Source organism: Atractosteus spatula, chromosome 14 (genome assembly GCF_055471065.1).
Source record: "Atractosteus spatula isolate fAtrSpa1 chromosome 14, fAtrSpa1.hap1, whole genome shotgun sequence".
NCBI lineage: Eukaryota > Metazoa > Chordata > Actinopteri > Semionotiformes > Lepisosteidae > Atractosteus > Atractosteus spatula.
In genome coordinates this window covers 6,789,039-6,814,594 of record NC_142719.1, presented here as the reverse complement: position 1 = coordinate 6,814,594, position 25,556 = coordinate 6,789,039, and the positions used below count along the sequence as shown (strand labels likewise).

The following is a 25,556-nucleotide window of genomic DNA, read 5'->3' as shown; positions in this document are numbered from 1 at the left end:
TATGATCTTACCCTGCTAAGGTTTTTTTTACCAAATAAATTCTCCAAAAACAATTAGCTTGTGAGATTCCGCAACTGCTTCAGTTAGAAATGCCAGAATTCTTGCTGAATACTGTAATAATCGTAAATAGCCTTTTCTTTGTTCTGTGTTGACTGGGTTAAAAAACAGAGATGTCACAATGCTGTTCAAAACAGGCAATGGCACTTAAGAGACTTGTCAATAGAAAAAAAAATCAAATGTAAGCTTAAAAGCTTAAAAGAAGTGTATCCCATTAACAATAAGCAGTGCTTTCACTTTTATAAAAGAAACACTGTAGGTAAGATTGTGAATGCAAAAATATGCTTGGCAAGCTATCCATAGGAATTCCTAGAGTATAAACTTCCAACCCATAATTCATGGGTAGGTTTGAGTTTCTATGAATTTGCAATTCATCCACAACCCACACAAAACTCCAGGGCAATTCTCCCATTCCTTCACCCAAGATACTCATTATGACAGGACCCTTGGACTAAGGGAATTGCTCTTTCCAAACATTCCTCACAGAGTGTGGTCACTGGTCCTCAGCTGAAATACGGATCTTAATTTGAAGTTTAAAATGCAACATGAAGGGGCCAGAAGGCAGAGAATCATTGTCATCAGGTAACCACACTTGGTAAAATAATCACTACATTAAACTCGCCAATTTTACATTAATCTGCAGATGACAGAATAAAGACCTGTGTTCTTAAAGGATGCTAACAGTGCTTTTAACATAAGTAGCAGACTGTGAAGCCTAACAAAACTTCTATTGTTGCATTGTGATGGTCATTATTTAGAGCAACAAAATTATTGCACATGCATCTTAGATTGAAAGCCAAATGATCAGTGTCAGTAACGTGAAAACTAAAGTTGTCTTCAGTGGAATAACGTCAATTTTATTTCAGTCAATACACATTTTCTGCATTTAGATCTTGCTTCTAAAATGTTATTTGCAGCTTTGAGACACCTGAATCTACAGCTCAGTAGCAAATTAAGAAATCCCTACACAATTTGCTATTTCTAAGCAATTGTTTTTACTGTCTTTCAAAAATAGTTGAAAAAAAAACATATCAGCATAACACTGATATGCAAATGCACATTTTTAAAATGCTTACAAAGTACTCAATACATTAAGGTTACACACAATGTCATAGATTAAGGTTCTCAAAATTTTGACAGACTACTTTAATGACAAAGCAGGATTTAACTCCTCCATTGTTCAGATGTACTAAACAGATCCCTATATCAGTTTAGGATTTTCTACTAAAACCTTGCAAAGCTACAGTACAGTTAGACAAAAAGCTCTTTGAAGACAATGTGGTGATCTTGCTTTCAGCAATACTGGGCACCAAAACAGTTTTCCTCACTCAGGAAAGACCCCTTCCTGCAAGTGAGAAGCCAGGTTTTCCAACACAACCCAGGGAAAAAGCCAGTGTGGCAGGAGATATGCTGAGGTTTCAATATTCGAGACGCTCTGCTAGCTGTTTTCATGAGGGAGGTGAAGCCCATCTGGAGCCTCTGGCTCAAATCCTCCAGCAGTCATTCTCCAGTTGGAGAGAGACGCACCAGTAGTCCTGGGCACTCTGTTTAGGGCTGAATCTATCGCTGAGCCAAGACTGAGCTGCAGTGAAGCACATCACCTGACATATTGAACTGTACTGCTCAAACTGTTCCACTACCACATTATTCTTTCATGGCTCAATTGTAGGCCTGGTTCCAACCATGAGCTGTTATTAGCAAACATTTCATTCATATACAGATGGAGAGCAACATTTAGAACCCTTTTAAGAAATCATTCACTGCAAAGAATACTGCACATGTGAAGGCGCTAAACATTACAACCTTTATATTTTTAACCACGTACACCTGAAAGTGGTTACAATCAGGTTAATGTTTAGAAACAAACTTTCAGTCTTTTCAGACCTCCTGAAAAACATTTTGGAAAATAAATATCGGCAACACCTGTTTAAGGTCCTTTCAATTTGTTTATAGACTAATCGCTGAATACAAGCCCTGATAAAAGACGAAGACAGAATACATTTTAATTTCATTATCTTTCCCCATATACTAAAAACAGCTAATCTTAGCTTTCATCGAGCTGCTGAGCTTCTACAGTTGCAACACAACATTCAATAATATAGATCTTTATTATTTAAATAGATAAATAGAGTTTTGCCAATGGTAAAACATGTACAGTAAGTGTGTTAATGGAGAGATGGTGAAATTCACCCATTCTTGCCTAATGGCATTGATTCTGTTACATGCTGGCCCGAGTGAAAGTGAAAGAGGTGCTCCATTTCATCCAATCGATCTTCAAATTATTTATTAAATGATGACTTCAGGCAGAGAGAGAGAGAGACGGGGTCTCTGACAGGCTGCTGCCTTCTCTTTGTTTTGCTCACTGCCAAGCAGAGAGCATCACTCCACACACACAAGCTCAACGTGTATCCCCTGTTCCCCCCACAGACAGGCAGAGTACAAGACCAGCCAGGCATGGAGACACATGTAGCTCCACACAGAGAAACGGCAAGAGAGTCAGGGGCAGTAAAGGGAAAGGTGGCAAATGAGAACAGAATTTTGTGAAGGATAAGATCAATTAATCACTAGAAGAAAAATGATGGGAGATACTGTACAACCCTGAGACCATAAGCGTTTCTACATATCCAGCCTCTAACTTAAAGTACCCCCTCCATAGTTTAACACTGAGCCTCGCCAGTAGCTGATGTTAATGTGTTATTATCTTCAAAATGAAGGTTTTAGTCAGCTGTTAACCTAATTTTGACTTTCTCTGTATTCTGACGTGGAAGCTCATCTTTGATTCCATTCAGTTGCAGATGTTTCTCAATAACACGACCTCAAGAGCCCATAAACATTTCAAAACACATTGGCATTAAACTGATATTTTGTAGCATGCCTTGGTGTCAGCCTACAGTATACTGACATCAGTTTTTTTTGTAATTCAGCACCTCACATCACAAGTCCAGACAGAAGAAAAACATATATCATTAAACAGACCATATGCATTTCTAGGCTTGGAGACAGAAATGAGTGACTACTTTACAAAAAATGGGGATATGTCATCAGTAAAAATAACATACTGTATCTGTCGGTTTATTACTCAGTTTATCTGTCAGTCTGCACTGCCTACTCAAGCAATTATTCAATCTTAGAAATCAAATTACTTTTAGATAGAGCTTATTTCATATTATGTTACCAACTAACCAGAGCAGAGAGGAAACAAAAGAACTCAGAGAGGCCTACGAGAAAAACAAAAGATTTGTGTGGTCATTTTCTGACAGGTTTACCCATATTAAATTGAAATTAAGCATCCTTCCTGACCTCTGATTTCACTGAAACTGTGGCAAATGGTATATCTAGGCCATGTGCCCATTACCTCCATTTCTAAATTTTTATTACTAATTTGTGCTTATAGAGAGAGAGAGAGTCACCTTTGACATGTTTCAGGTAATCAACTTAGCAAAGAAAACAGGCGTGTAAGCAGTCGAGAGCCACAGGGCATACCTATTGCAGCCAATTGCTGCCAACAGACTGGGCCAGTAAATAACGCAGGAGTGGATTCAGCTTGCCAGAATAAAAAATGAGTGCTTTATATGTTATTTGGAAAACTGTGAAGAAAAGTGCCAAACTTTTCATGATGCTAAATAAACACTAACACTGCTTAATTGAAAAGAAAATCTCCCACTTGCCATCAGAGACTGTTAGTTCTGCTGGACTGTCAAGTTTTTTTCTGCTTCTTATACATTTTTACAATTGGGCTGAAAAACATTTTTTAAGTGTATCCTGTAAAACAAAGGCCCGACGCATTTATTAACATTCAGGCACATTACTGCACTAAGAGGAAAAATACTGTTATGTTACTCTTGTCAATTTCAATGTAAGAAAGGGACACTACTTGGAAACAGATTACACAAACAGATTTGACAGAGATAAGAGATATTCAGACAGACAGGCTGTAGATATGATTCCCCAGGAGCTAGGTAGTGGTGTACACCCCCGTTATATTTGCAGATAAATTAAAAAACTTTTTTTGCAAAGAGGAAAATTGGAGACATAATTACAGCCAACTTTAATGCCCACAAAAAATATACTGTATGTAGCAATACTGAACTCCCAATAAAATTATGGTTCATAACTATACATAGGACACACTTGACACTACAATAACACATTCAAACCACAAACATACAGTATAGAACATGTGATTTTAATGATTGATTTTAATTATTGTGCAACTCACAGAACCCAAACTTGAACAACAGAGAGACAATATGTCACAATTTTGTCCGCTTCTTCTAGCTATATTCCCGTACTTATTTCACTTATTTCTACAGAAGGCTGCTAACTCAGGAGGAGCAGTATCAAGGTACAGCATTTAAGGATGAATTGGAATGTGTTGGTTTTGGATAATCTCACAAAACCCTTTGGAGGGTGAACTGATGTACTGCATAACTTGAAAAGTTTGGAACCGTGAACACTTCATAGATACAGTAAGTAAATACATTTCCCTCATTCATGATAAGAATAAAATCCATTTAGCACTCAAGACTAAGAAAACAGCAAAAGTTTGCCAAATGAACTTGGTTAAACTACTCAGAAATTTCTGACTGTCTTGAAAGTGGTGGTTGGCGTAGCTTTAGTGTTCTGTATGCTTTATAACTAGAAATGAATCAAAAGGCACAAGCAGATGACAGAAAGAATTTTAAAATAGTCAGGTGTATGTGATTTGCACAACAGCAAAAGAGTACTTCTTGTAACCAACAAATATATAACCTTTCTAGTACAAACCTGTATTGTGCATACACAATCCTGGGCAGTGTCCACTGTAGACTACTTTATATGTTGTAGCAGGAGGTAGAGTCCTTGAGAACACTATTACTGTAACCTTGTGTGTTCAAACAACTTGTCATCACTTTCACTTGGATACTGCAGCACAGGGAACTCACTGAGGATGTGCCCTGTGTTACCGCTTTTTAAAGCAGGCAGCACAATGACAGCGTGTGGTTACTTGGCTGTGTAGTGTACAAAGTGATCTGCAGTATGTCTGGAATGTGTGAAAAAGACCCAAGCCATCAGCACATGGGTTCTCCGGAGACATTCTGGAAACTCAAAAAAACATACTCTGCCACAAGCCATAATCACTGAGCATGTTACTCGACCAAAATAAGTCTTTAACCTTAATTACACGCACCATAAATGCACTCAGAAACTTGAACAATTACATCCTTTACTCTGCTATAGTACAGAAGGATGTACTATTTGGAACATTTTCCATATTCCACTGTAGCCATAGGGTACATGCTGAAAAATGAGCACTAAGCCTCCGCCTTTCTTCATTGTCTTTTTCCTTTCCTGAGTAGAATGGTAAAAGACATAGAAAACAACCTTGAGACGTTCCAGCTATCACAATTCGTTTTAATGGGTGGACTTTCACTGAATTAGTGTGTCAGTTTACTCAGTTTTACTGAGCTCATGGTGGGATTCTGATAGCCAGTCCTCATATTGCTGTACTGAAATGTTATGTCTGTTACTCATCAGTTACATCAGGCATTTACTTCACCAAAAAAGTAAAACCAGCTCAGATCATTTCTGTGGTGGAAAAACAGAAGACCTTTTTAAGTGTTTTAGGACTAAAATGAGGATTTAAACAGGAATTAAATCATTCGATTCACCAACAGCCTGCTGGAAGCCTCAGAGAGAGACATTTTATTGGGTATTTTTTTCTATTCTTATTACTATTACATTTATTACATTATTATTACACAGTGTAGAATAAATAAACATTGCAATCTTGTTTTAGTTCAATCAGTAAATGCAGACACCCAAATTTAAAAAATTGTCAATAAAGCGTCACAGCTTCTCAAAAATATTTTTTTTTTTCTGGAGGGGAGACTGTATTTTGATATTGCAGTCAGGAAGGGGACTATTCTGTGTATGTCAGGCTCAGTGGGTTGAAAATATCTACAGGAAGATCTTAATATAAGTCAAACAAGCACCAATGTCCTCTATAAATTACAAAAACTTCGGATTCTGAACAGATGTTCATTTGAATATAGCTCTTTTCAATTAAATACATTATTTTGTTTGACAAATAAGGGCCAAGTAAAAATGTTAGTAACTTTTCACTTTGTGCAAAATGCTGATCTGCCCAATAAACACGTCAGGATGTGTGCTGCAGGTGACAAATGGTAAATTTAAGAAAATAAAGGTCCAAATTCTTCTATTAAAAGCACCGCAGCCTGTGTTCTGTTATTACATTCTTATTCCCAATTGTTGAAGCAGCAAAAACACCTAATACATTCCAAAGTTCCTGTACACCCAGTATATAGCAGGGAAAGGGGCTGATAACTAACTCACAGCACTGTGAAATAAGATCCTTCTTGCCATGAGTTTACGAACAACACGGCAGCAGTTTCCACTGCAGTAAACCCTCATTTGCACATTTGCGGCGGTTGGCACAAACCCATTTTAACTCCCCTTAACCCAAAGGGACCACTGAGTAGCAGCTGCGGTCATTAATCTTTGTATTAATCTTAATCTGAAGTCATTATAATTTTTAGTCTCTACATTCTTAAATCTAAGGCATGCATCTGTGGGAGCCTTTTGGTAGTTCAATGGAAAGAAATATATTGATTTGGAACAAAACAGATAAAGAACAAACTTCACAATACTGTGCATTAATTTGACAATAATATATTTATGATATGGGAGGGGTAGCGGATGTCAACATTTAGTAATTTTATTTTTCATAATTTTGTAAAGATCCCTTATAATAACTTAGCAGATGGAGTCACATTTTTGTCCTGGCACTTCTTTTAAGCATTTACTTTCCCGTTTCAAACAGTTTATACTCTACCACTGTTTCCTCCATTGAATCTCCCCCTTATGTACTTTGATTTCCCAGGACTTATTAAAATAGACTTAATTGAGCTTTTAGTGTGGTATTACCACTATGAGCTTTTTCATGGAATCGTTACAATCTTATGTTTTGTCATTTGATTTCCAGTTTGAAGAAGCACCCTAAGATTGTAACGTTATTTCTTTTGAGTTGCGTGTTCTGAAATAGAAAGATTTGTTTGTTTTGAAAATCCTTTTTGCTTGCAAAAGAGGCATCAATTCCAAGGTATTTATTGGAGGGAAGAGAGGAGAAGAAAAGTAAACAGAAGAGGAAGGAAGAAAAAAAAAGAAAAGGAAAAGGATGAGCTGAACAAATCCGGCCCACTCGAACCTGTCTCCGCTGGACTGGCGGCCATGACACTGGAGAGTGGGGCAGCAGCAGGGAGATATGTTTAGTCTGAGGACGTGAAAGAAAGGGAGTCTTCATCAACAAGACAGCCCAGACGTCACTCTGGGCAAAACACTGCACGGCAAATTAGAGACAGTACAGCGCAGTACACACAGACTCCTGACACCAGGCCAGACAAGAGGAAAGAAAACCGCAAGCTCAGCATGGCAAGACCACGGAGGAGCTCACAAGGCAGAGGCAGGAGCGCTGGGGTGTGGATTTCAGGCTCATCCTGCGAGCCCTGGTAACACACTGGCTGCTGAAAAACAATTGTTTAGAAAAACTCAATCTGGAGCCTTCGTTCTCGACAGCACGAAACGCAACAGAACGTGTAGTGTTAAAAGAAGAGAACAACGTCAATATCCATGAAAGAAAACAAAATCAGCAACTCATACTGTATGATTCAGTGTTCTCATGGATAAGCTGTGGAAAATTCAGGCCCCCTTAAACTCAAAGAATTCAGGCACCTCAATGTCTGTATTTCTTAGACTGCTGAAATGAGAACGTAAATTTTCATTTCAAATCTTTAAGAAGGTGTCATCAAAACCGTGTTCTGTATTTTCTTCAATTTCTCAATGGATGTAAACCTTCTTCTATGTCCTTATAGCTCTTCCTACTATGATTACCATTTGCTATTCTATCAAAACAACAAAGGGAGCAGGACACAAGCTCTATGTCATAAAAATTTACTATCCTGTCAGGGAATTCAGCACACAACAGCCTGAATCAGGGCATGCACATACAGTAGGTCTGACATCACAACATTAATAAGATGAGAACGTACTACTGCCTGTGAAAGAAATTCCCACTCAAACAATCAAGCAGTGACTTACCAAATTCATGCACGGACATTTGATAAATATGAAATATAATTAGAACATAATTGATCAACACACTACTTGATCAACTCATAATTATTGATTGAATCCCACAGAGAACTTTGGGAGTACGTTCTCCTCTTCTTTGGCATTTGTCATTCCAGCCCCAACAAAATGCCACAGCCAGGAACAGTGTAAGGGGAAGACACGTGCATTTTACCATATTTCTCTGCAGACTATTAAACCTCTGTGGTTCCACAATACAGTACTTACTGCACAATCTATTTTTTGCTGGAACAGTTAGCATAAAAGACGTTCAGCCAGGGGTGCACAATCCCCGTTTCTCTATGGCCAGAAGGTTTTCTCGTTTCCATCTGAGCTGAGTGCTTAATTACCTAACTGAACTAATTAATTGCTCAGTTGGACCAATTAAACCCTCATCCTCCAGGTCTCCAGCTGCTGTGGATAACAAAAACAACCAAATTGCTAGGCTGCAGTCCTCCAGGATCACAACTTTGCACCCCTAACATAATATGCAAAATATTTATGTCAAGAAAACACAATATAGAAAGAATATGGTCAATTAAACTGCTGACAAAATAACCCACATCCTGCAATATTCCTAGAAAGCCTCGTTGGGGAACAAGACACTGTGACGTCTCTGGTGGACTTATTGGAATACATGTAACCTCCGGTGCCCCCTGACTGCAGAAGGCGCGACAGCCGGCTTTCTCCGCAGGCTAATAAGGGAAGCAGTAGAGCTTAAGCACATTCTGTCCTGTCCTTTAACATAAGTGTTGATCTTTCACAGCAGACCCTCTGTGGTTAAATGCCTTATGGCTTTGTCTATATGTGCAACCACATTACCAGACTATGTACGCCGAGATTTTCAAATAGATATCAAGAAGGAATCTATAGTATATTTAAGCTTTTGATAGAACAACCTAAACACAATCTTAGTCACAGGCTTTACTTAATCAAAGGGCAGAAATCAGACTGTGTAAGTGTAGTCCATTCCTGCTCATTTTCTGTTAAATTTCCAAAGTGAAGCCACCTTCCAGGTCACAGAAATGCATGATCTCCATCAGGAACTAGCTCCAGTTCCTCAGTAAACTATAACTGTTGCCATCGGCTGCTGGAGAGCATCCACAAAATACCAAACACCATCAAATGTGTTCTGCACTGAAGGCAAGTATAAATAAACTTTAGAAAGTGCATTGCACTCGAAGTTCCTTATAATTTCCCTTTTAGTTTTAATGGGCTTTTCTGGTGTTTTACACTTCAGAAGTGGTACATACTCTTTCAACCACATTTAGGAGGAATGAATTAATAAAGCTGTAAAAAATTTAAGCCATACAGCAACTACTGCAAAACCTCTGAACAATTACAAACACTGCAGAAATCAGGGTGTATTTCCGTATTTTAAATCCTAGCTGACATGTAATGGCCCCGTCAGCTGATGCTCAGGGACTCTTGGCAGTGTGAAAATGGTAAAGTGGTTCTTTTCAATTTAATTGGCAACTGCTGTGAGGCCTTCAAAGTCAAATATCAATTCCATTTACAGGGAGCCCTCCAAAACCCCAACTCTTCGTAATCTGAAACCATCTCGCCTCATGCACAAGACTCCAGCAGCACAACGGAGAGATTCTTTTTTCCCTCCTTTGGGCTTTCACTGCTTGTGAAAAGAAATACTGCTGCAAAACATATTTCAGCAGATCTGGTGCTGAACTGCAAAAACCCTAGTTGGACTTCCACTTACAGACCTGCCTGTGAGAAAAACACATGCCTTTTACCGTGTATTATATCACTGTCAACCATTCCAAAGCCTTGTGGTGGTATAATTCTCTCTGGGTTTCTTTTTGCAGCATCTACAATTTCACACCCAGTTGAGGCAGCAGGGGAGAGAGACTCGTCTGCTGGGCAGGACATGAGGTGCACTTCCCAGTCCTCTCCCTCACTGGTGCAAACACAGACTGAACCCTAGAATGTGGAGGCTACAGTCCTCCAGGGTAAATCCACTTTGCACCCCTAACCCCTAACCCCTAATGTGCAAGTATATACCCCTTTTTGCAACGGAGGACTAACACTGAGAAAAACTGTAGTTAAACTTAGATTTTTTTATCTTGTTTGGGGGCTACACAGTAAGTGGTTCCAAAGACACCTCTTTCTGTTAATGGGAAGCAACAAGCAGACGTGTCTGCAAATCAGTCGCAGGGTAACACCACACCAGATATAGATACCGTATGTTGGGTTTATTTCACTATTCCACAATTTTAATATTTAACCCTCATGTAAAATTAAGTAAAAAACTATTTCAGAGCTCATTACTTCAGCAAATTGTCCCTTATGATACATTTTGTGACCTCAGTACTGTTCAGACCCCCAGCCTGTGCTCCCATTGCCTGAGAACTTACTGCTTCAGGTCCCCTGAGCCTAGGCATGTACAATATCTTGCTACAGTATCTTTTTGTAACCTGGTGACCAAAATGACTGGACACTTTCCAACTGGGGAGCTATTAACATGAACAATATTCAGACAATTAAAAAAAACTTGCTTTTTATCACTCCTCATCAATTCAGCTTTGGACATATTTAATAGTTTCTTACAAGAAGAAAACAAAACTCCTCTTTGAGCCAGAACATGCCTCCAGCAGCAGTCTCTGTGAAGTGACATGTCTGAAGGTTTTTCTTCCCACAAAGTGAGCACTACTCACTTCTTTCAGAGAGAAAATCGCAAGAGATGCTGTAAAGCCACATTCGCATGCAGCGATCTACAAACCAAGCTTTAAACTGGACCATCATTTCTTAAACAATGGAAACAGATTCAGGCAAACCACTGACTTCACACTGTATCTAAATCCAGCAAACTCAGGCTGGGATGCCGAAAAGACCAAAAGATCAGTTCAAATTATAATGTGTCATTAAATCTTTAATAAAACTAGACCATGCTCTCTTGAGAAAAGTAAATTCATCTCTGAACTGTTTCTGTCTCAGTCTGTAAACAAATCACTCTGGTCTTCAAATTGCATTCCTGATATTTGTAGCCTATTGTACAATGAGAACTAGAACACAGTAACCGCAACAAGCAAGACTGATCAAATCACACATACTGTATGTGTTCAAAAGCCATTTCAACACAGTAAACCAATATTAGTTTACTCCTCTCTTTAAATAAACAGCATCAACTGGAATGTGTGTTGGCAGCTAAACGTAACCACAATAATTGTGGTCGTCAGTATAAAAATTCCTTTAATCTACTACTGATCACATCAACAATAAAGCCTTTAATTACACTGTACGTTGATTCACTTCCACAGCACTGCAAATCCATTTGCAGGTTTTTGCTGGATACTCTTTCTGGAGTAACGGCGAAGGGAATATCCACTCAACCTTGTCCCAGGCAGCAGGTCAATAAAAAGCTCCCGAAGTGTGATCACACAACAATAAGAGTACCAACAGGAATGCCTTTAGATGATGCCTAAACTCTATGGAGCAGACAGTGCTGTTGCCTTTTACAGATGACTCTTGCTATTCTTCATATGTGGATGATGCTTTTATCCAGCGTGATTTACATTTGTACTCATTTACACAGCTAAAGATTTTACCCAAGCACTCTGAGTGACGGACCTTGCCGAAGGGTACAGCCTCCGTTTCACCTGGGATTGGAGTTGCTACCTCCCAGCTGAGCCCAGAGCCCTCACCACGGCTCCACACTCTTGACCGCCGAGTGTAACAGATGCACTTTGCGCTCTACAAGGCATCTCATAGCATGAATCTCTTGGGGTTTTGACTTAACACTTTTAACAAACACATAAACCCTGGAAAATATATTCATTTCAAATTTAGGAAGTTTAAAACACAAAGTAGCACAATAGAAAACTGAAAAGACAAAAATGATTTATGGGCTTTCAGTGAAACAGTATTATGCTTGAGCAGAATGTTAAACACTTTTTAAGATTGTGTCTTTAAAAACCCATGCAGTAAATCAAATATAGTGGTAGCAGAGTAACTGTTCTGTTGAGGTGATGTCTGTACATGCTGTAAAAGCTTATGCTACACTCTATGCTGTGCATCACCAGTGAGACTGAAAGCCTCTTTTTTTTAACATCTGAAGTATGTTTCAGTGATGCCTCGCGGACACAGTGTACAGTACAGTGCGGCTACGTCCTCCACTGAATAATCTGACAACAATGCTGCCAAACCGCATCATCACGCGACTCTCACGTTTCCATGGCAATCAAGTTGCATGAATCTAATCTCTTCTGCCACTCAGACAATCTCCCCAGGGGAATGCTGAAGCCTGCAGTGGGCCTGATGCCCCCCCTCAACCCCTTCTCCGACACCCCGCGTTCAAAACTGGCTCACCTTTCGACAGAGTCTTAGAGTTAAACCTAGTTGCTTAGCAACGGCCTTCAAATTTGGGGGAGGGGGGGGGGGTTGGAGGAGTCTGTTAGATGAGGCCGGCCTGGTGATAAAAGTAGGAGAGACAACCTCCAGTACTTGTACCAGAGAACAGGCCCTTTTCCCTCCTCGCCTCACTTGGATACTTGCTACCTCCAGTCTGTCAGTCTCTTGCTGAGCTCAGGTTTGTGTGCCTCCTCATGTGAGCTCAGCATGACCTTGCCAACTGACGATTCCATTTTTGGTCCCACAACAGCGCCATTATTCTTCCCTATTTTTACTGAAAAATATTAATTATGAAGAACTTCAAAAACCTGAACACTGATGTACAGTGAAAAAGCAGCAGTCTTAAGGTTTACATCAACACCTCATTGGACACATTCAAAATGTCCAAAATGTTATTTCCATTTTCGGTAGTGAGAAGATAGCTCTGTTGACTGTCTGAGTGCCACTGTTCCTTGGCAAAACAAAATACTGAACTCATTAGGTAATCTAATTTAATGACAATGCCAGGTTATGAGCCGAATTAAGACTGCCAGAATGAGTTTGATGAGGATCTGTATAAACAGCCATTAAAAAAGATTTTTAATCATTGCACGAATGGTAAAAAATTCTCCATTCCTGAGAGCGAGTAATGACGATCACATGGTCGACGTGACTAAAGGTAGCCTGTCCGTGAGCGAAGTTGCCCAGAGAATTAAATTTCAGCAGCAGACTAATTCTGAGACGCCAGAGAGAAAGGCCTTGTCTTAGAATGAAAAAGGTCACCTCACCAACACAGCACCCGCACAGCCAATTGATCCATATAGATAATCATTTTCAGCCCCCAGTGACCACTGCATGAGAAACCCCAGGAAGAACAATCTTCACATCAGCTGAATGAATGTAGCTCATCATCTGCATTAAAAAGATCTACATGGTTGGAGGCCGATCAGGTGTAACACTGACAGCTGAGAGACAAAACTATCATCTTGGATGGGCCAGAAACATCTGACGTGGTAGCAAACAGAGTGGTGAAGTGTTTTAATGACAGATGAATCCTGCTTTACTCTTGACAGACCTGACAGAAGACAATCTGTGCGCAAATATCATGGAGAGCATGACATGGACTGTTGCAATATTCAAGCCACTTTGCAATAATGTAGGGAGGGGTTTCTTCTAACACAATTAATTCTTTTAACACACAGATTGAGGAAACCTTTCTATTCTGTCATATATTGATATGAGCTTAATAGTTTTCCATCCACACAAACTGTTCTGGAAGAGCTGATTTTCCATCAGGATAACGCAACATACACACAGTGCTAGGATTACAATGGCCTAACCTCCTTGCCAAGACCATCATCTGGAAACCACCGTGACTGGCCAAGCTTCGCCATCTGATGGCAGCCTTGCTAGACAAATTGGAGCAAAAGCCCACAGCAGTCTATTCAGAGGCTGATGAGGTCTATGCATCAACACTGTCAGGACTGCATAAATGTTCAGGACAACTGTATCCAATACCGACTTTGCAATGCTTTCATCTTGCCAGTATGTCATGATTCATACTAAGAACTTACTCATGACTTGTTGACCTGTATTTTATTTAAAGTATTTTCTATGATATCTGTTCTTTCTTTGATATCTATATCTACAATATTTTATCAAATCCGTTACCATGTCTTTACCAAGTCATCAGCATTTGAGGTTTTAAAAGGTTTAGTTTGAGTGCTTATAGTTCAGATTCCAGCAACTCTACACAGATCCACAGTTCAACACAGATGCATGTTATTCAAGGGTGTTAGTCTGGGTAAAAGCATGCAACTATAGACCAGTGCAGCTCTAAATTGCAAAGTTACTCCTGTTTCAGTGCTCACTGTAACAGACTGAATATAAACAATTATACACTTTTGTATAAGGGCACCAGCCTACAGGACAAATAACAGGCAAGCCCCAGTGGGGGGATAAAGAAAAAAAGCTAATGTTATCAGCAGGGACAGAGTGACCTTATCAAGGATATTACCAAGCAATGTAAATACAGAGCTTCCAGGCATACTATACACATAGTGACACATTGTACATGGCACTGCGATACTCTGTGCATTGTCATCTGCGGATTTAAATCATACATACCGCAGAATTGTCCATCCATCCATTATCAAGAGCACCTTCAACCTACAGAGGATCCCAGTAAGCCAGAGCTTAACCAGGCAGACACAGGGCATAAGGGAGGGACTATACTCTGGATAGGATGCCAGTACAACACAGTTTCACAGTTCACACACACATGCACATGGGAATAACCCTGAGACACCAGTTAATCTGCCTACGCAGCTTTGGAAGGCTGTAAGAGAAAAGAATGTGTAAATATTTAAGAGGGACAACCTGAGAAAGAGGGAGTGAGGGAGAAACGGAGAGGAATACGGCACAGCTGTCCCTGTGGTAATTAACTGTGAAGGGGACAGAACGGGTATAATACATTTGCCACTACATGTCTTTGGTAGGAAGGGTGGCCAATCCAGGACAGGCTTCTATGAAACCTGACACTGAACACTGTCAGGAAAGCTCTCAGCGCTTGAGCAATGTGTGCTCCATGGACAAAAAAAAAAAGAAGTGTTCATACTAAGCAGCAGCCAGATGGAACAGGAGTGAGAGGAAACTCCCCTCCCTCTCAATGTTTTACAAAATATAGTGCAGTTTAAGAGAAAAGCTCCAGTCTGACTCAAAGACTTGTTGGGAAAGACAGTAATCCTTGATCCTACTACCTAGTCATCACTATGACAAAATGTAAAGGCATTAAACACACTTCCACAAAGTTTTCTCATGTGTCTCCCATTTATTTTTCAGAATGACTGCAAAAGCACACTTAGGCGCAGGTGCGCTGAGCTTTCAGGCCTAAGTAAGCTATTGCTTATTTTTCAGAACATAAAACTGCTGGCTCAAGGAGTTCATCAATATATTGCTGTATAGAATGGTCTCCCTCAATCTGCGCCAAAGACATTGTTGTGTTAAGCAAGAAATCACCCCACAACGTCACACTTTTGCCAGCTGGTAGGTCTGAGCAATGCAACACCAGGCTAAACAATTCCCACCTCAACACACGTAATGTGCTGTCCAGGGCAAAACAACATTCACCAGTAAAGAGTAAAGTGTTTCAAAGGATGCTCTACCAAACAAAATGATTTGGATTCGTTAATTCTCTCTGTAAGTGAAGAAAACACTTTGCTACTGCAGATGTTCTTTGGTGCACAGTGATGTAACCTCTCAGCTATTACTCCAGAACTCCAGAACTCCAGAACAGTCTCTGAACATGCAGATTATTTTCATGCAGACCATGGTCTACAGCCATTCTGCTTATACGTGCATCATTTCCTCCTGGACGTTCTCATGCAGCCTCCACAGATGTGACATCCCTGGGCTGGCGTGGTGACTCTCGGCCTTCCAGGTTGTGGCCTGTCCCTCACAGCGCTGTTTCCTGGATTTTCTGTGGATCTGTCTTCTGATTGTTGAAACCGAACATTCTCGTTCTCTGGGCAAATTCTCTCACGAACAGATCATGCCAAGAGCAAAGAGTGGACCTTGATTACTTAAGCAGGATATGGTTGTAACTTTTCCTGTTCTGGTAATTCTAACTCAACTCCAAATTCCAAATACTAAGCAAGTCGTATTTTACAATAACAAGACTTGAGCTGTTATTTGTTATTTCTTATCCAATGGAACAATATTATTCTAAATGTCGCCAGACCTACTGTATCTGCCTACTATTTAAAATGTTGAAAAGATTATTTTTGTGACCACTGAGCTCTCACGTCTTAATTTTCCATATATCCTTTTGAAAAACAGCCAGCAGCCATATCACTCTGCAGCTCACAACTGGCAACCCACTAAAGCTCAGCAGGTGTGAGCCTGGTCAGTACCTGGATAGGAGACCTCCTGGGAAAAACTAAGGTTGCTGCTGCAAGAGGTGTTAGTGGGGCCAGCAGGGGGCGCTCACCCTGCGGTCTGTGTGGGTCCTAATGCCCCAGTATAGTGACGGGGACACTATACCGTAAAAAGCACCATCCTTCGGATGAGACATAAAACCGAGGTCCTGACTCTCTGTGGTCATTAAAACTCCCAGGGCGTCTCTCGAAAAGAGTAGGGGTGTAACCATGGCATCCTGGCCAAATTTCCCATTGGCCCTAACCAATCATGGCGTCCTAATAATCCCCATCTATGAATTGGCTTCTTCACTCTGCTCTCCTCCCCACTGAGAGCTGGTGTGGTGAGTGTACTGGCGCAATATGGCTGCTGTTGCATCACCCAGGTGGGGCTGCACATTGGTGGTGGTGGACGGGATCCCCATTACCTGTAAAGCACTTTAAGTAGAGTGTCCAGAAAAGAGCTATATTTTTATTATTTATTATTAAGCAATAATTATTATTATAAAAATGTGCAAAATGATTAATATTTAATATTAATAATTAAGGTGATTAATATTAAGTTTCTGGAAAACAAAACCAAGGTCAATATTATAGACCCATCGGTCATGCATGCTCAACACAAGTACAAGAAATCATTAGAAAAAAGAAGAATGCTATATATAACATCGAAGAAGGGAGGCAAATACAATCAAATAATTAAAAATGAAAAAGAACATTACGGTAACCACCCATGCATATTCTTGCCCACTCACCCAAAATTAGAATCGCCTGATATTAGTTTCTTCACAGGAAAGAAGGAAGTGCTTCCTTCAAGTATATTTATTTTCTTCTTTTTTAAAAGAAAAAACCCTAATAGCACACACAACACTTCACAACTCTGCTGTCAAACTGCAAACTCACAAGAGATATTTACTTTTCCCATTAAGATTATGTACTACTATAGGTTTAAAATAATTATATTGCTTACAAAAATAATTTGTGAATTAAATAAAGATAAATTGTAGTATTTTTCACAATAATAATTTTGATATCAAATGCAATGCTGAGGTTTCACTGTATAATACTGGGGAAATGACAGACAAATTTAATTAACTTTAATCCCCATTGCAGCAGCTTAAAAATGACTAGTCATATTTAACTACTGCTTCATGTCATAACAACAGGTGAGCGTACTTCGGTTAAACCTTTTTAACTACATTCCAGTCCACATGAGCATCCCCACTATGAAAGCATGAATCTCCAGAATTACCCCAGCACTGAGTACAGTACAAGCCACAGAGACAGAACAGGATTGTACAAATGAAGACTGATAAGCTTTTCGGAATGAACATCACCTGACCAGATGTTTCACTCAACCTCCCAACCTCTCCTGCCCCTACCCTATTCTTTATTATTCCTCAATCTGGCCAGCTAATGAAATAAACACTCAATGATCATCAGTCCTCTTCATGTACTGCAATATAAGGGGAACAAAATAATGGCACCAACAGATATTTGTTAAGAAAAAAAAAGATAAAATCGCTTGATGTTTCCAAAAGCACTTGATATTATGATACTGGCTGCTGTATTCACTCACAAACAGTGCCTTCCTTAAGACACAATACACAAAAAATGCAATGTTGCATTACTGCACTATAATGCAATTGCACAGTTCTGGGTTTGGAGAGTGGTGCTGTTTCATGTTTTTCCAATTAGCATATTTCCACCTAAGCAGAAGCATTCTCACATTTATTATGCTAAACAACCGGGGAAAGTTGCAATGCTACAGTGTTAATTGGCAGGAAGCAGCAGCTCCCATCTGGAGCTATCCCTAAGCCAAGACAATCAAAGGTGAAGGAATGTGGGAGGTGAGTGGAAAGGCTCCCTGGCTCCGGGGCCACAGGCTGAACGAGCTCCAAGGCAGCAGGGATGGCTGGCATGCTGCAGTGATTGAAAAACAGCCTTCCAGGCCTCCAGGAGACACCTGGCCCGAGACCCTACCTGGAGTGAAATCTCAAATCGGAGTGGGGAGGGGGGGTGGTGGCCGCGAGTCTGCACTGATGGAAAGGACAGACGGTCCCAACAGCAGAACTACTTGCCGTCCAGCGCTATTTTTATCTCGAGCTGGAAACTCAGCTGGAATATGAGGCTGATCTGCCTGTAAAATATGAAGGCTGTACTTCTTCAATGCCGTACACCAGCACTATAATGACCACAAAGAAAAGGCGTCTGCACTTTACACAACAACAGTGCTGTCAGGCATTACGGAGCTATTTGCATTTAGTCCATAAAGTTTTAATATTTCTATCTTACAGGGAAGTGCAGAGCCTGAGACAAATGAGCTTCTAGTTTTCTCTGAGCACAGTCATTGCAGGCAGGACTTTTATTTGAGCCCACTTGCATTTAAGCACTGCATCTATCTCACTGCACTTTGTCCAGCACAGAGTCATCGATACGCTACTCCTGGGAGTTATCAAGTATGCCTGGCAGCCTTCTTAAGGCAGACATGGTCAATCAGGGCCACAGCATCTTCAGCAAGGGAGTAACCCACCAGTATTGCCAGAATTAATTAACTCCCTGTTTATTGATCACTGTGACTTTCATTCAGCAATAAAACATTAATCAATCCACCAATTGTGCTGAAGCTTGAATTACAAAGTCTCAAGACCACTTAAGCCTACAAATTAACACTGAATGCTGGGTACTGGTTGTTAATGAGGGACAACTCATTTCTTTAAAAGAAATACATTGGTGTTTATTTGACTTTTTTAATTAAGAAAAAAGAATGATGCAAGATTCATAAATATTGCAAATCAAGCAGATTGATTCAGAAACATGATCTGACTTTAGTTCCATTGATCAGAGGCACCCTGCTGTTTTCTTATCACTTAGAACTTTGACCATCAGAGTCCTTGATCTGTTTTTTCTTGATCTTAAACTTTTTAATTCATAATTGAAAATTTTATATACAAGAAAAGCACCTCAAAACCTCCAGTTGGCCCAAAGAACGCTTTAAACAAAATGCAAAAAACTAATGTTTTTAATGTGTGGTCTCCTATATACTGTAACTATTGAAGGAAGCTTTACAAGTTCAAAAGCTGCCTTTTATTTTTGCTTTTATGATCATTTTAATGTCTTGGATTGTAAAAAAAAGCAATATTTCTTCAGCATGCCAGAATGGTGTTTATTATTTCAACATCTTAAATGGCAGTTTTACATTGTAAATAATAGACCCCTTTTGAGTTTCCAGCTTCAAGCTGATTCAATAAAACATAATCATGTTAATCCTTTACAGTCTCTCTCTGTAAACTTTTTTCTTCATTAACCTGAGGACTGTTTCTGGGAGAGAGCTGACACGTCTTCATACAGATTGTTGGGTTATGACGTTTTCTCCCATTCTTCCTCTAAACAGGTACAGAACAAAAACATTTCCCTTCATAGCCCCGATTTGATGACAAGTTCACTGTATACCGGAGGTACTGAGTTAATTATTTCTTGAGGTCTTCAGAGGGCTTGCGTTATTCTTGATCAGATGATAAATACAGAGAGAGGACTTTTCACGTCAATCACAATACGTCCTGCACAATGTGGCATCTTTGTCAGAAAACAATCTTGGGAACAGCACCTAAGGATACTTCCAGTTTCCACAAAACTAAAACAGGCCCTACAGAGTGAGTCAAAGGAAACGTTCTTGGAAAATCATTTTTATGGCTCAGGAGATTTCCCACTAGCAGGTCAATTCCAGTGTTCGAGAGACAGAGCATCTTTTGCCATCCGTTTCACCACATATTTAATTTAATTAATGACTGACTTAAGTGCACAGATCTTGTCCTCTAGAACACATGCCACAATGTTTTACAGATATTGCATATTAAATATCCTAGCTTCAAAACATCAGCTTTCTAAATCTATGAAAAGGGTAGGCAGAGCAATTGCAAAATTAAGAGCTTAGGCAGAAATGGAGCCTTTACCTGCTTGCCATATACCTGACGTTTATCACTTACTCTGAAAATACCAAAGACAAAGACCGGGATTTAGGCATAATCCTCCCATAGCTCCGCTAACACATCATCACTAAGATGAACTAATTCTTCCCTTGCCATCACGGAGCACAAACTGCTGAACATCTATAATTACCTTAATTTGCATCTTTAAGCTCAGGAACCGCATGAAAGCTCTTTGCAACTTCCCTTCAACTGAGCAAGACTGGAGTATATACCTGGGGATGCCAATCCATTCATAGCACATAAGTGGATAGAAAAAAAACAAACTCTTCTTTCTCTCCACAGGAAAACTATAACAATCTCATTTATTCTTTTTTTTTTCCAGAGAGGAGAAAGGGTTATTTCGCAGCACTGACTTTGGATGTCCTGCGATCTTCGCTGTAAGCATTAGGTACAGTATCTGTAGAGCCTACAGAGCTGTGGAAGGAAATAACAGAGCAGACTGCAGAGGTGAAAGTGAATTGCTGAACTCATCGCTGGGTTGCAGATGGAAAGGAGGCACTGGGGACATGCAGAGACAGCTGAGACAAGGACAATGACAGAGTGCTGTGGCAAACTGATGGGAAGTGTTTGCTTCTGCTCAGTACCAAAGACAGGGATTCTTTAGCACTTCCGTTTACTGAAGACAGTCAAACATTGTAATTGAATAAAAAATGTCATGTACATGACATCACTGACTCCGAGAAATGAAGGGAAAACTGCATTACTCATTTACGTGGTGGACAGTGTGGCAACAGAGGAATTCCCCAAAAGATCTGGCCATGTGTTTCACAATCGACAGCTGAAAAGCTCCCCCTGAAGTGACAGCTTGAAACATTATGGCCATTACCACACCTACGATCCCATTCTTCAGCAGAAAAAGGCGCCACTAGTAGCAGAAGGTTTAATCAACCCCATGGTCAAAAAACATCAACAACAACAGAAATGCCACCCCCTTGCACATCACGCAACACTTAATGTAATAGCCGGGAATTAAAACCTTACTTTTGTGACATCTCAGCCCTGACACATGAGCCAGGGTCACACTGTGTTGAGTCGTGGAGTTTTATACTGGACTATACCCTCTGGAATAGGCCAGGAAAGCATGGTTTAATTTGACAGGCTGCAGGGGGTTCTTTACAGGCAATACAGGCAGACTCTGTCAAACGCACGCTACAGAATGTCCTTGGAGACTTGACAGCTCTACGAATGAAGTCCATCAGGAAAGATACAGGCATGACTCAGGGCACTGACAATGGAAGAGCTTTATAAAGGCTCATAGGCCGTACAGGTGAACTTCCTCGGACAGTTCTGAGCTGAAACATATACAGTATCTGAAAAAGACACAAGCTAGGCTAGTGTGAAAGCCCTTCTCTTATTAATTTAGAGTCGCCAATTATTTTATTTATTACAGTGTATATCCAACCAATAGGGAATCACTTTCTGCGCTGGACAGCAATGACCGGCTGCTCACAGAGCTTCACACTACAAGCTCCCCAGCCCAGCAGCACAGCAGGGGTGAGGGACATTCAGTGCCAAGAGGAGGAGGAGGGGCACGGCCCTCGGAAAAGCCTGTCAGCGCCCCAGACATGCCAGGCGTTTGCCATTCGCCGAAAGCCGAGAGAGCCCTGACCACCCAGTCCCGAGGTCAGCCTTGGCAGAGCTTTCCCAATTGTGTGGCGCCGCTCGGGGAATCCCCATTAAATCAGGAGCCGTTTAAAGACTATCCCACACAAATGTAGTTTCCCCGGGTTCATTCTGAGCTCGGTGCTGTGGGAAAGCGCTCTGAAATGAGGAAGGCCTCATGCAGATGACAGGTTCTACCATGGCAGATATGACGTCAGATTATTTCTATCATCTGACCATCTTTGACACATGCTTTTATGGTGGGAACAGCAATGACACTGGTACGGTCAGACAGTGGGTGATCCTGTGACAACAGTGGTGTTCTGCAACTTACTTAACATGTCATCTTTCACGCAGGCAAGGTGTCATACTCAGACAGAAGTGTTTCTATGCGCATTCTACATTTTCTCTAGTATTTTAATTCTGCAGACAGGACATCATGTTCTTTAAAGGTAATCAGGGTGCTTTATTTTTGTTTCGATGAGTGCTGTCATGTCCAAACTTTTCCCCTCAATCCAAAACAGCCAAGTTGGAAACAGAAACCAGCCACATGAAGCTGTGATATCAGTCAATAAGGGTCCAATTAGTAACAGAGGGCCACCGTAGAGAGGTGATGACTTTAGGACACATTTGTCCTCACTTTATTCAGATCACGTGTCCATTTCTAACTGATTGGAGGAAAATATTCAAATAGTTTCCACTCCTCAACCTCCAGAGAACTTTCTCATGAACGGGGGAGACTGGCCAATGAATTGCACACTCGCAAACTCATAACATGACTTCAGTGTAAGGGATTTAAAACAAAAGACAGGCAAACCACTGTTAAAAATACATTAGATATAATTTCCTAGACACAAATCGCATTTCACATACCACATTCTCACTCCTCCCCCTCCCCAAAAAATGACAATCCATCTTTTTCAATCATTTTGCGGTCTAAATATTGCTGGGGGTAGTATTCGTCAATGCGGTAAGTCGTTGGTTATGTTTTTACATCCAGGAAAACGGCGTTGAGGAATGCACCAACTCATCGTGAAACTGCAGAACACCCTGAAACGTCAGCGACGCACAACAAAGGGACATTTCCCCATAACTGTCAGGTGCGACCTGGTTTGTCCAGGAACGACCCCCTCTTCGCTCACGAAGAGTCCTGCCCCACGCAGGCTGACGGTGGGTTCAGCCCCCAAGCGGGTGTCGCTGCTCAGCGGTTGAAAGGAAGTACCCAATCGCACCTTCTTCTTCTTCTTCTTTTTTTTTAGGCAATGCCTCCTTGTTCGGTTCGCGAAAGAACCGGAGAACTGGAGGACGGGTTTAAAATAATCCACTCGCCCGTGACGGCCGCAGAAGAAGGCAGGCTCACAACCGCGGGCGTCAGGCCAGCAGCGGCTCCGCCGATGTACTTGTCTGTAGCAGCGCCTGTCAGAAGCTCTCACTCGGCGCAACAAAGCGGCAAGCGCCGTGTCCCCATCCTCACTCGCCTGTCATTCCCTCTTTTTAATGACAGTCATTACGGTACTACGGCAGATGACTGGCGCGGGTGAATGGAATAATTTTACGCATACTCCTACATCCACAGCTGTAGCCTGTAAAAACACACTGGGACAGCCAGGGTGATATGCCACTGGCGATGTATATAATGCAGCTGTCTAGCAGCACACGGTAGCGCCGTTGGAGCGTCTGAAGTATTTCCGCTATTCTGTATTGTGTTATATAGTATCGGTGTATTAAATTATTTTCTGTAACTAGGGATACATAAAGTAATTTTCTATAAAAAGAGTCTTGCTTAACTGTCGTGGAACGCTTTCACCGAAACTGAAAGCAGAGCCTTAAATAAAACCTGAATTATTATCCACGCCAGCTGAAGTTACCCTTCTTTTTTTTATCTTTTACGCCGGGGGTACTGTCGTAAACTCCTTTCACCCTACACATTTCAATACCCGTAACGTCTCTGATTTAGAATGGTGCTAATGCGATGCGACCTGTTATATCCCTCCAGTTTGTACTCTTTCCAAGAAATGAGAGAAAAGCCGAGCACACACTGTCCGCTGGTCTGCGTTCACTCAGAAGGTGCCGCTCTCTGTGCTACAGGGGGGAAAACGATACTGAAGTCCCTCGCATTATTCAATTTGCCGTAATTAATGTACTACACTGATGAAAACCATCAGCATGTTATTTTCATAGGCACTGTCTTAAAACCGGAATACCGTAAATTACCGTGCTATTAATTCAGGAGGATGACAGCTGCCTAACGAAAATATGACGGTTCACCTATTTTGTTTTGCAAAATAGCCACAAACACCGTACTGTATATACTGTAGTAAGCCAGCGCCGTACCATAACAGTACCACTACAGGAGATATCGGAATTGCAAGTCTATTAACACGCACAACGGCGAATTTCTGCATAGCCGAACAGCGCAAAGTGACGACTTCCTAACACTCAACACTATTTTTTCTACTTGTCCACAGAATCACAAGACTATCACTCATTTAAAAAGAAATATATTTCCTTAGGGACTGTAAAATATGACACCCGCGGCGGATGTCATTTCTGTATTTCATGACCTATATTTGTATACACGGCATGAACATTTAAAATAATACATTTTGTCAAGTCAAGGAAAGCACATCACGGGGTTCAAAGCCTCCGAACTTCAGTTGCTGCTTGGCCGAAACTCGTCCATCCCCCCGTCCAAAAAAGCACAACACGCCACCCTAAATATTTCCCCCCCCCCACCACCACTTATTAACCTGGAGATGTCACAACAATATTAGTGGTAACATCGCAAATGCAGTTGCCTTACCTGACAGTGCTGTAGTGCCTGAAGCCATTTATTCCACAACGCAACGGGGGCAGGAGTTCGCATCTCCCCGGGAATGGAGATGGTGTGTGGTGCGGATCCTTGCAGCGCTCACACACAGGGCATGGTTGGGACGAATGGGGGCTTTCCCTCACCCTTGTCAAACTGGAACTGCAATCCCACATTCAGCTGATCAGCACAACAAAAACACCGTGTCGCGCTACGCAAACACCCCGCGCCGCGCCGCGCCGCGCCGCGCCGCACACCCCCCGCGGTGGGGGGCCCCGCCCCCTCTCTCTGTCTCCCATTGGCCTTGGCCCGTCACTTTGCATCTCATTAATATTCATGAGGCAGCGGAGCCCGCTCCTCGCTAGTGGCTGCCGCCGCTGCCGCTCATCCTTCACTCGACCCCTCTGCTTTCCCTCCCCCTGCACAAGAGTTTTACCGGATGACGTCATGGAACATTCCGAAAATTCCAAGCCGCTGCATTCAGCTCGGCCCCAGGAGGCAAGAGGCGCTGTAGCGCGGTCCTCCAATTCTCGGAACCCTCCAGTGTCCGTTAGGGGAAATGCAGATCGTATAAAAGGGGGGCTTTTCAGTATTTTGCAAGACGTGTAGATGTAGTAGAAGAATTAAAAGCTCGGTTGACTGCCGTTCTCTGACTGAAGCAGAGAATTTTAAAAGAGCAACGAAAATACACGTTAAAAATGAATGGAGGAATTTGAA

General features: G+C 41.3%; 1 protein-coding gene across 1 annotated transcript in view; it reads right to left on the bottom strand.

Moving 5' to 3' along the window:
* The window catches only part of hivep3b (HIVEP zinc finger 3b), a 113,879-nt gene extending 88,804 nt beyond the window's left edge, over positions 1–25,075 (bottom strand). The window contains exon 1 of the mRNA XM_088932997.1: positions 24,834–25,075. The gene's annotated coding sequence lies outside the window, so the exon portion shown is untranslated. The remainder of the gene's footprint in view (positions 1–24,833) is intronic.
* Between the last annotated feature and the right edge of the window lie 481 nt (positions 25,076–25,556).